Genomic DNA, 12,201 nt, shown 5'->3' with positions numbered 1-12,201 from the left:
AACCTCACACATACATAGGTATACCAGGATTACAAAATTAGAAAAGCACCTTTTACTTCTCAGGGTAGTTTATAGGGGAGGTAGCTTCCTGGTCAAGTTATCTGTTATGCTTTTTATTGCTGAAATCTATATTAAAGCAGAGATCCAATAACTTCCGAAAAGCAACATCACCCATTAATTTTTATTACTAGTATAAAAAAAATCCAATTTGTCCTCTGTAACAAAATGAGCTCATCAATCAAAGTGAGTAAAATTTTAGCTCTTTTCTTTGATGCCACTATCAGGACCCTGCCAGAAAGCAGCATTACCACTGCTGAGCTATTAAAATTAGTGACATTTGAAAGAAATTCTAGGGAATTTTAAAGAGACAAAAAAGAAAGTAGCCTGAATTAGAAGGTATGGCAAGAAAGAAATAAGGTGAGGGAGGGAGAGTGACTTTCTAACCCAGATATTGTGGGCTGCCTTACTTAAGTCCACAATTGACAAAAAAAGATGAACTAAGAAGCCATTAAATTCACGGCAAAAAAAAAAAAAAAGTATTTTGTTTTTGTATAGTACTGTGGATGAAACCCAGGCCCTTACTTTATTGTTATTGAGTCAGGGTCTGATTAAGTTACTGAAGTTGGCCTTAAACTTGGAATCCTCCAGCCTTAGCCTCCAAGTAGCTGGGATTGGAGGCATGTGCCACCATACCCAGCCAAAAAGGATATATTTAAAGAAAGATAAAGACTACCTACTAAAGCTTAACGGCTAGAACTTGGAAGGTTTGAAAGCTCTTAAATATTCCTAACATTCACTTCTCTTTCCTTAAAAACTTATTTTACATCTCATATTTCAAAATTCAGAAATATATCATCAAACAATGATATGAAATGTAGATGAGTGTTTATGCACAAAGCTATTCATCATGCCATTTGTTTAGTAAAAGATTATAGGTAACATAAATATCAATATAGAAACTGGTGTTGAAATGAACCATGGCTCAATGAAGGAATGCTACACAATTGATAACTTATAAAGTTTTTAACATATATCATGATAAATACTTATGATTCAATGGTAAGCTACAAAAACATATGGAATTATGTTAGGGGCTATCTGAAAATAAAAATGGACACATGAAACTGGACAAAGCTTACTAAAATTATGATGGTGGTTTGCAAGGTGGTATTTTAATGTTTTTCCTACTCCTTTATACCTTTCTTACATCCTTGACTTTTTATACTGATGCTATAATTGGCATTTTTTTTTAAGTTAAGAACATTTCACTTATTTTGCATTATGATCCCTATTCAAGGTTTTTTTTTCTGTTGTTTAGTTATATATGAATGAAAAGTGGCTTTTAGCAACTACAACTAACATGCATTTTGAAAACAATCCTTAAGATTTTAATAGAAAAAAATACCAGTGTCCATTCCTGCTCACCCTCATCACTGTTTTCTCTACTTCAATTCAGGTTTTCTGTTTCATGCTCTTGCTGCCTTGAGGGAGTATCTGACTGCTGGTGTGTTTTCCCTGCATTCAGGAAAACTAGATTCCCATCTCAAATCAATTATTATTTTATGGTTTTAGATAGATAGAGATGAATAATATGGGAGATTTTAAAAAAATGAACTTTACTGTTTCTTCACTGTAAACATAAGTTATTTGCAAAAATCCCTTACAGTTTTAAGGTTTTATAGCTTAATAGAAGATTTTCATAAAGGGGCAAATATAGAAGTGAGAGGAGAGAGACATCTTTGCAAACTGTGGTTCCAGGTAAAGAGCCTCCACCTCATCAGCAACTAGTTGGTTGGACCTGGGGTCTGTTTGTGTTCAAAAAGATTAGGAACAAAAAAATGGCTCTAACAGGCTGCTAAAATATCATGTCCTGCAGCATTTCTGAGTAGCACTACAAACTAGAAGCAGTGGGAAGTACTTAAAATTATTTGAAATTCAGTAACACGGTGAATGGAATAAAAAATACTGTATGCTGATATCACTTTGGAAACAAAGACATTACAAGGTTTTTAATTTCTTCTTCTGCTGTTAAAACAATGCAAATTGATAATAACCACCCCCTTGTCAATACCCAATAGAGAAATTATAATTACACAATTAAAATTTCTAGAAATCTCCCTGGAAAAACAAAGTGCATTGAATTGCCACATTCAATTTTACAATACTGTCAATTTCAGGTACCTTCTCTTATCCATATTCTAAAAACTGTCAATGAACGAAAATCCATGTTAACAACCCAGGTTTCCATGTAAGGTCTGTTTTGAAATTTCTTACAACAATGCTTGAAGGGAATCAACAGTTATCGTATGACATGAAATATACCTAGAGGTAGGGTGCCATTTTCCCTACACTGAGTTTTGTTGTTGTTGTTGTTTTTTAAGGGTTACTGTGTCATTTTTCACCCAAAGAATGAAGACAAGTTGGAGATTCTTATAATTTTCAAAGAAAAAAGCAATGGTCAAGTGCTTTTTTTGTCCAGCTGCCATAAAAGGGCCTATATAATGAAGCTCATCTGGAAAAACCTAGCAGGGGAGGACACACAAAAGGTAAAATTTGTATTAAATACAGAAATCTTCCTTCTAAATAAAATAGAAAGACAAATTTGCATATATTCAAGGATGGCTGTAACAATCCAGTGTTTTCCAGGTTTTGTTTTTCAATTATTCATTTTCTCATCATATGTGGAAGTTTTAGGGCAAATACAGGCAAAAATAAAAACTGCCAAAGACATAACCACTGGGTGCTACTATAAGGATTTTACTTCTGAAGACCAAGTCAAATAATGGAATTAACCTATTTAACTGTGAAAAACTTATTAAAATAACAAATTAGCATCTGTTTCAGGATCTGAGACTATTTTTCTAAATCCTTCTAACTACCACTGTAGCCAAGGTATTGACTTTGCATTCTTAAAAAAAAAAAAAAAATCTTGACAAGAATCCTTTCAAGAAACAAGAAGAAGGGCAGTTCAGGTGGCACTTGTCCACAGAGGTTTTGGGTTTTGTTGTTGTTATTGTTTTTTAATATGAAAGACAATGGCTTTCACAGACAAGAAAACTATGGCTTTCTTATGGGATCTGCTATTCATTTCTCTGCACTTGCCCACTAAATATAAAACCACAGAAAAGATGTCATCATTTTATGATTCAAAGTAAGATTCTAGATAATATAGTAAAATCCTTTCAGTGTGCATGTGTGTTGCATAAATAATCATTTTGCCTGGTCACTTTCACCGACCGAGGCTGTCAATGCCAGGCAGCCAGCCAAAGGAAAGATGTGAGACAGAGAGCTAAACCTAATAATACCAACAAATGCTCCAGGACAGTGAAATCTTTACTCTGAAGGGTATAAAAATGCAGAGCACCCACTTCCCCTTCCATTTCATGTCATTAAAGGAGCAAGAGGAAGCCTCTGCCTTCTTTTGTCATGGATAATGTCCAAATTTAAATCTCATTCTGAAAAAGGGAAAGGGGGGTAAAGATCCAAGTAAAGGATAAGATAAAGATATCTACTAAAATGTCACACAACAGGACAGCCTCAGACCTGAATAATGAAAATCCCCATTTTTATTCTAGGAGATACAACCATCAATGCTATAGGTGGTCAAGGGCGGGGGTTGGCGCAGGGCGGAACTATCAAGAATATAAAGATGAGGAGAGGAGTATTGGATGATGATGATGATGATGATGATGATGATGATGATGATGATGATGATGATTACAGGTATTATTTCATTCCATTGTTGTTAGAGCTAACTGCCAGGACTCCCTGCCACTCCTATTGTCACTGCCTCTGCTCCCCACTAGGGCTGTTGTAGCTAACTGCCTCTGCACCCCATCTGAAGTTGCCAAAACTGTGCTTTGCAAAATGCATATCTGCTCAAGCCAATTTTGACAAGTGGAAAGTATTAAACTAATGCCAGACATTGCATAGATCAAATTACTTTTCAACCCAGAAAGCCTATTTTCTAAACATGGTAAACACGCATATGAGTCAGAACACAGGCATGGCTGACATTCTAGACTGTGTCTACCGTGCTCAATGGTCATTTTCAAAGGTGCTTGCATTCTCCGGATGCATTCACAGAAAAGACAGTAGCTCCAGGAATATAGTAGATCATTATTTTCCATACAACTCAAGTGGAGCACAGGCTGCCAAATGATTTTTAGATTGTTTCTTAAAATAAAATCAATGCACAGTACCTTTGCACAAAATGGTTGTAATATTTTGGCGCCATATCATGTTTCAAGTTGCTAGGCTCTCAAGACAAGGTGGTGACCTGAATATGCATTTACAGCTATTACCTTTAGGAGAGAAAAACCAACCAAGAACATGTCTTTGGCCATCCTGAACAAAATACTCTACTGAGGACAGAATCTTCCCTTTAGGACAATATTTGAAGCAGAGCTAGACATTAACAGGGAAGATCCATTGAAAAATACTAGTAATATCCATGGAAAAATAAAATTGATGAGAAATTCTTAAAGGTTAAGAAGGCAACTCAGGTTGGAGGTAACTGGATTGGCCAACAGAGAATCATCTAAAATAGAACCATAGAAGGATCACATGCTACCAAGTGAAGAAGTGAGGGTGCCATTTGTTCAATTTAATTCTAATTAATAAGCTACTTCTGTGGACATCAAGAAAATATGTCGCATAGGGAACAAAACTAACGGCATGTAACTAATTGGCTTTGTTTCTTTTAGCTGATTAACATTTTGTTAAATAGAGAGCTTTTTTTAAAAAAGGATATTTGTCAGAACGCTGTACTTAAAATCTTGGGAGGGGAAGGTTAATCATAATATTAAATGATACTAAGGGGGAAGATAAAAGAACATTCCATGAGAATGTGCTGGTAGTCCTGTTTTGGGCATCTTCTTCCTCCCTAACAGATGTCTACAGAATTTATGAAAAGGTTTATAGAACCCAACCCTGGTCTTTCTATGTGTTGGGATGAAGGCTTTGAAGAAAAGGTCAGGAACAGGCCTCCTCAAATGGAAATTGTAAAGCACAGAGGTGCATTAGTGATGCTTCTAGAAGTAATGGCTGGTGTGAAGGTTTAGGAGTAAGGGCTTTATGTTCCTGTCCAGTCACAGCACATCCTATTGCCACTGACCCATACATGGAGACTAGCCAGAGTTTGAGTGGATGCTGGGTCTTCTGTTAGAATTAGCCTGAATTTCGGTGGATAAGGGTGTAGGGAGGATGTGCCTCAGACAGCAGTCCAGTTACATGAACACACCATGAAGAGAGAAGTCCCCAAGTAGATGTGCAACTGCTAAGGAGGACAAAAAATCATGACACAAAAACGGAATGGGTGGTTTCCATAATAGATATGCAATGTAAACCACGGCCTATCACACAGGATCAGAACTGGGTCACCTCTTGATGTCCCTGACCAGGACAGGTTTTCAAAGTCAAACAGACTATTCCTGAATCATTTATGGTATTTCATTTTTAACACAGCTCCCCAAAAACCCCGTTAGCCTTAAAATGTGATTTATAGGGCAAAATACTTCAAAATAAAATAACTGGCTTTACTGAGTTCCAACTACTAGACTAAATGCTTTATATAGATCTTATACTATTTTCCAAAGCCCCACAAGGTGTAATGCTTACTCTTCCTTGACAGATTTATAGAAAGTTTTAGGGTAATATAGATATTTGGATAGATGGATAGATGAATAGATGGATGAGAGGGAAGGAGGGAGGTTGAAAAGAAAACAAAGAAAGCTCACTGAGTTCAAGAGTGAGTCATGAACTTTTGATCTCATTGTGAGGCCCTGGTATTTTTATCCTGCCAAACTACAAAATGGAAAGTTACAAAGATACTGTACAGATGATATGACATGAGTCAATTTACTGTACATTGAGGCTTGTTTTATTTAATATACAATGTATACTGATTGCTTTTTAAAGGGTTTAGCAAGTACCTTGTGTATATTACAGCGATTATTTTTCACTAGCGAAAAATTTCACCAAGACAATACTGCCCAGGTAAGTTATTGTAAAGTGGGGTAACATGCCAGGAGCCAAATGAAATCAAGAATAAATTAACCAATTATGACACCTGGACAACAGAGGAAAAATCAATACTACAAAATTTATACACAAATCACCTCAATTCCAAGTTTGGTATCGAAAAGTACATTAACTTGATTCTATGAATATGCTCAAATTGTTCAGAGAGGAAAAACAAAACACATACTTAAAAACTATCTTTTTTTCTTTTTTTTTTTTTTTTTGAGACAGGGTCACACTCACTAGGCTTAGGGCCTAAGTTGCTGAAGCTCCTTCTGTGATCCTCCTGCCTCAACTTCCTGAGCCTCTGGGATTACAGGCATGTGCCACCATGCCCAGCATTTTCTGACTTCTTTGCCCCACAAACAATCAATGTGTAGTCCTATTGACCTACTTTTGATATTTCCCATCCCTCTTTTTTTTTTTTTACACAATATCTTTATTTTATTTATTCATTTTTATGTGGTGCTGAGGATAGAATCCAGTGCATCATGCATGCAAGACAAGTGCTCTACCCTGAGCCACAACCCCAGCCCCCCCAGCCCTGTTTTTCAACATCTAATGACAACAGTCCTGATTGTTTTGAAGCTGGATATTAAAATCACCTGGGAGTCTTAAAAAAAAAAAAAAACTAAACTAAACTAAGCAACTATAGGCTTTTAGATCCCTACCAATTAAATAGAAAATCACCAATTAAATAGAAAATCCCCACCAATTAACTAGAAACTCTGTAAATAATTTCTAGAAGACTTCAATGTTCAGTCAGGACTAAGCATTACTAAATGATATCATGGTAACAGTATTCTTCCATCCAGTCACCCTCACTTCCACTTTTATTTCTATAATTAATACTATATATTACTGTGATTCTTTTTGTTCTTTTTCTCTTTCACATCCCCCACCCCACCCCCAGCATATCTATGGTTACAGCTCTTTTCCATCCACTTAAAAAATAAATAAACTTTAAGAGCCGAGTTCTTCAAAATAAAACTAGAAATTTTTTTTGGTCATTAAGATATTTCTGAGATATTGCCAATCTAATATGTTTCTACCATCATCCATCAAAGACTTAAAATTTCCTGTCTCCATGTCTTGGTACATGTTATTCCCTTGTACAGAATACCTTCTCCATTTGTGCATTTACAGAATTTCCCCATTTTTCAATCCAAAATTAAATCTCTTGAAGTCTTCTTTGAGCCTCCATCTGGATGAAATCTACCATCCTTTTAACTCCCTTATCACACTCTCTGTTTCCCTTAGGAGTCACAAGAGTCTATATTTCAGTTTTTTAGTTATTATATGAACAAGAGTTTTCTTCTGCTCCACGTTAATAGAATACTGAGAAAAGCATTTATGACCTGGTCCTCTCAGAAGTCTCATAACCCCTAATCACACCCAGCACAAAAGTGTTCAGGGCATCCCCACATTTGATAAAGAATCTCCAAGGTGCTACCCACCCTAATCCCTGCCTATATACCATGAGTATTTCAGAATGGATAATCACGTAAACATGACTGCTGTGCCCCTATTTGAATTACATTTGCCTACAACTCAATAAATTAACTCTGAATACAACTCCCCTTCTTTGGAATACAAATTCTATGTAATGCACATTTGACATTGCAGTGGGTGACAATGTGGGAGACAAATAAATCCATAACAGGGCCAAGCTGGTAAAATATGGAATACCTCAATCTTAAAGGCATGTGCGCCATCACAGAACTGAGGTCCACGTGAAGTGTGATGCAGTGTGGATCTCCTTTTGTTTTCTTTTACCATCCAGCCTCATTGTTGGAGGGGGCTCTCATTCTATCTGCCACTTTTTGTTTTTAATTTTTCAAAAGGATTTTGTGGCTCTGATTGTATTATTTATTATGTGAAAAGGGAAAGAAAAAGATACTCAATGCATTCTAACAACTTACCTTGGTGACTAAATTTAAGGAATTATTCTAGACCCATTTAATGTATTTCTAATAAATAAGTTATAATGTGTTGTTTTATAATAAGAATTTCATTAAAATACATTGTTACCATATATACATATATGATTACAGGACTGGTGCTGCGATTCTGCAACAAGTATAACCAGAAGAATAATTAGTTATATTCCATTCATGTATGATGTATCAAAATGTATTCTACTGCCATATGTAACTATAATTTTTTAAAAAGTTATCAAAAATAAAAAGAAGTTGGAAAATGGTTTTAATAAAGTCATACCACAGATTCCCCAGATATATATAATGAATATTTATGTCAATAAGACATAGGTTTCTAGTTTTTCTAGGATTTCCAGTTTGTCAGTATTTAAAAAATTTCAATAATTAATCTTATACCCTTGCACACATAAGTAATTCCTATTATTCATTCCTACAAGTAACAATTCCAATATGTATAATGAATTAAATATAAAATTGCTGAATAAAAAAACTGAACTTTTTAAGGCTTTTGATATATTTTAACAAGTTATGCTTTAAAAATAACACATATCCACACCAAGAATATGTCAGTGTCCAATTACCTGGTTCACTACTAAAGATCATGATTATCATTGGCCAAATGTCCATTTATTTAAAACAGGAGATGGACATATGGAGATCATAGAATCATCATTCTGAGCAAAGAACTGGATAATCCAGTACTCAGAAAAAAATAACTCCCTCAATCCTGCCTTTTCCATTTCCCCTTGGGTAAAAAGAGGTCAGTACTTACAGGTGAGTAGTCAGTACTCACAGAACAATGAAGGAGGAAGGAAATAGTGGAAGACAAAGTTTTACTAAAAAAAAAACTACTGAAAATCATGCTACACTATTTATTATCAAAAATAATTGCCAATTTTAAAAAGCCTTTCAAATTATTTTTCAAAAATCTTATATTCGGTTTATACTAATTATTACTCAGTTTCCAGTAATAAAATAGATTTCTAATTTGATATCCAGATTATCTATCTTAATGGTGCCTGGGCCTCTGTGCTTTATTTCACTCCAGTAATCAAGCATTAAATCATCTGTATCTATATATAAATTATCTTATATTTGTAATAAATTTGCCTACTGGTCACATAAATATCAAAAGTACTAAATAATAAAAGTTTATAAAATGAAATTTTATTTTTCACTATGTTAATTTTTTTTTCCTATTTTTAATTGAAAGGTGTTCAGGGACTTATCAGCACAAATCTGGTTAGCATTTACTGGGAGGTCTGGTAGGCCTGGACAGATACACAGTGGAGTCACATCTGGCTCCTCTCTGCCCTTTTTTTTTTTTTTAAGTTGTCAATGGACCTCTATTTTATTTATTCATTAAATATGGTGCTGAGAATTGAACTCAGTGCCTCACACATGACAGGCAAGCACAATACCACTGAGGCACAACACCAGCCCTCCTCCCCTCTTTGAAAGAATATACTCTAACTGTAGGTACGTTTTCCAATGAAAATCTTACAGAACTAGATCGTTTGTCTTGTATTATTTATTAGAAATAGGGATACTTTGGAATACATAAGCAAAGAAAAAATTATAGAAAAATATAACAGTGATGTAAAATAATTATATGAGAGCCCTTATCTGATATTTGCAGGCATACACATATTTTTCAAAGCCTCAATTTCCCATATATAAAATCAAGCCAATAATAGGATCTGTCTCATAGGCTTGCTGCAAAATTTAAAAGATAATTGGTGTCCAAGATGCTGCAAAATGACTGACACATATTTAAGCAATCATTCAAAGTTGATAGACCACAGCAGAGCTGACCAACCTTAGCTCTAGCACCTTCCCCACCTTCCACCCCAACTACCACAGTGGAACATCCCTTCCAGTTCACTTTACCATCTCTGGTCTCACCTGGGATTACTACATATTCCAGAACAGAACACAATACCAAATTCTGCTATTCACAACACAGTACTGCATATTACAACAGGACCTTTTACATTCATGGACACAATAGCACAGGTCGGACCAACAAAGTAACAATGGTATATTCCAGTGTTTTGCAGCAATTTGTCTTACTTCAAGGTATATTGATACCATGGACATAAACACTTGTTTTACAGTAGTGAAAATTGTATAGCCTCAAAGCTATAACTTTTTGGTTAATATACAGCCATGGGATGTTCTGACCAAAACAAACAATCTCCTCATTCAGTGTGCCTGGGCAATAAAATTTCTCTGATCTACTGACATGCTTAGTAAGACTGGCCATCTGTTTTGGTCTAAGACACTCACAGCAACCACTGGTTTAGTGACATAAATTTCAGAAAGGCATGAAAGGGGATTTGAATCACTCAAACAGAATCTTTGAAGCCATTTTTCTCATTCCGTATGCCGGAGTCATGCATTCTTAATGAAAACGTGTTATCAGCAACACCATTTAGACATTCACTCAACATTTTCCACTTTAAGCCTCCAGGTTTGCTTACTACCTATTTATACATTCAAAATACACAGACTGCACATCTTTTTCCATTCAGTAGAGTGATAAAGACCCTTACAGTGAAACAGATGAAAAGTCATGCACTGCATGCCATCTCCCAAGCTCATTCAGTAAAGATGCAGGGAAATGACACAATATTTATTGGATTTTTTTCATATTTCTTCCAAATGGAAATATACTCACAAGGCTATTTAACAGATACTATTTGACAAAAAAGAAAAAAAAAAAAAGCTCTACCAATCCTTTAGCATAGTTTTCAAAGCAGATTCATTTACATCATTCACTGCTAATTTACTCATTAATCATAATTTATCACATCAGATGTGCTGATCATCATTAAAAAGTAATCATTTATTCTGCATTCTAACCTGCTGCTTATCATGTATCTGCAAATTGGATCACACAGGAAAGGTAATTGGCTTATTTGTAAAGGAACATGAGAGCAGATATAAATTAAGTGGCAAAGGAAGGGGGAGAAGAAAGAAAAACAATGCTTAGTTCCCAAATTTTATGTTGTCACACTCCAGAATATCGATCTTGCTACTTCTTTTGTAAGAACAATGTATTTTTAGTATTTTTTAAATTTTATTATTTTTCTAGAGAAAGTAATATGCTATTCTGGCTTTGCTTTACACACCAGTATCAAACCAGTTCCACCAAGAGAAGAGATGGTGTTGGTTTATGACCTGAAAGACTCAGCCAGTGTGAACTGTTCTTCTCTTCCTTTCAACCAAAGTAAGGTAGTACCCATGACTGGCAAAAGCCTGAATAGTTTCATGTAAAATAGATCCACTTATAGGAATAAATTGCTGGAAAAATTTAGAAGTGTTGTTATAAGAACTCTTTCTTTATGGAGAAAATAGCATCATTAAAAATACAGTTTTGATATGTTACAAAAAATATTTTGTATAGAATGGAATGTCATAGAGTTTCGATCGTGAAGGCTATAGTAATTGCAGAATGGAGCTTTAAAATGGAATATTTTCTAAAGAAAGTCTATAACATTATCTTCTAAATAATGTGATTTTTTAAATGTTTTCAACAATTAAACATTTAAAATTTGATCATTTTAATTCATTTCCTTGGTTTTCAAGGAAAAATATTTTAAAGGATGCTGTCATTTAAAGGATGGTATCACTTATTAATATGCAAACAAATACATAATGGATAAAGAATGGAAAAGATAAAACACAAACTAAAAAAAGTTTGCATGCCAATAATACCAGTGTTATTTTAAAATAAAATGGTTATTCAAAAACTACACTGGAAAAATGCCCAGCATTATTCACATTTAGATCAGTAACCTGCTAGGAATCATGCTAACTTTGTAAGGTTTACATCATAGTTTTGTTCTATGTAATACTCAATGTACTGTAGACATTCAGTACCTTTTAAAGCAAGTACAATTACTTTGGTTGTATGGAAATTACGGGTATGCATCTATATCCCTTCCAGATATTCCCCACTAAATTTAGGGGTTTCTTTTTAATTCATTTCTCTGTAGAAACAAAACTCTATGCCAAAAAGAATTTGGCAATGATTTTCAGTCTTTCAAATATTCTCATTCAATAGCAGGTAACCATTAGAACCAATAATATTTTGTAGGCTATTAAAATTCTAACTTTCTGAAATCCTTCCAACTGAGCACATATAGCAAGCAAATGAGCGTACTTATTTTACATATTTTTTAATATTTATTTTTTAGTTGTAGATGGACACAATACCTTTGTTTTATTTATTTTT

At 34.5% G+C, this 12,201-nt stretch overlaps 1 protein-coding gene across 50 annotated transcripts in view; it reads right to left on the bottom strand.

The window, feature by feature from the left end:
• Ptprd (protein tyrosine phosphatase receptor type D) overlaps positions 1-12,201 on the bottom strand; it is a 2,156,260-nt gene that overhangs the window by 289,103 nt on the left and 1,854,956 nt on the right. The gene's annotated exons all lie outside the window — the stretch shown is intronic.

The sequence above is a fragment of the Marmota marmota genome, unplaced genomic scaffold (genome assembly GCF_001458135.2).
Source record: "Marmota marmota marmota unplaced genomic scaffold, marMar, whole genome shotgun sequence".
NCBI classification, from domain to species: Eukaryota; Metazoa; Chordata; class Mammalia; order Rodentia; family Sciuridae; genus Marmota; species Marmota marmota.
Note: the sequence above shows the minus strand (reverse complement) of the source record. Positions and strands in the feature narration are given on the sequence as shown.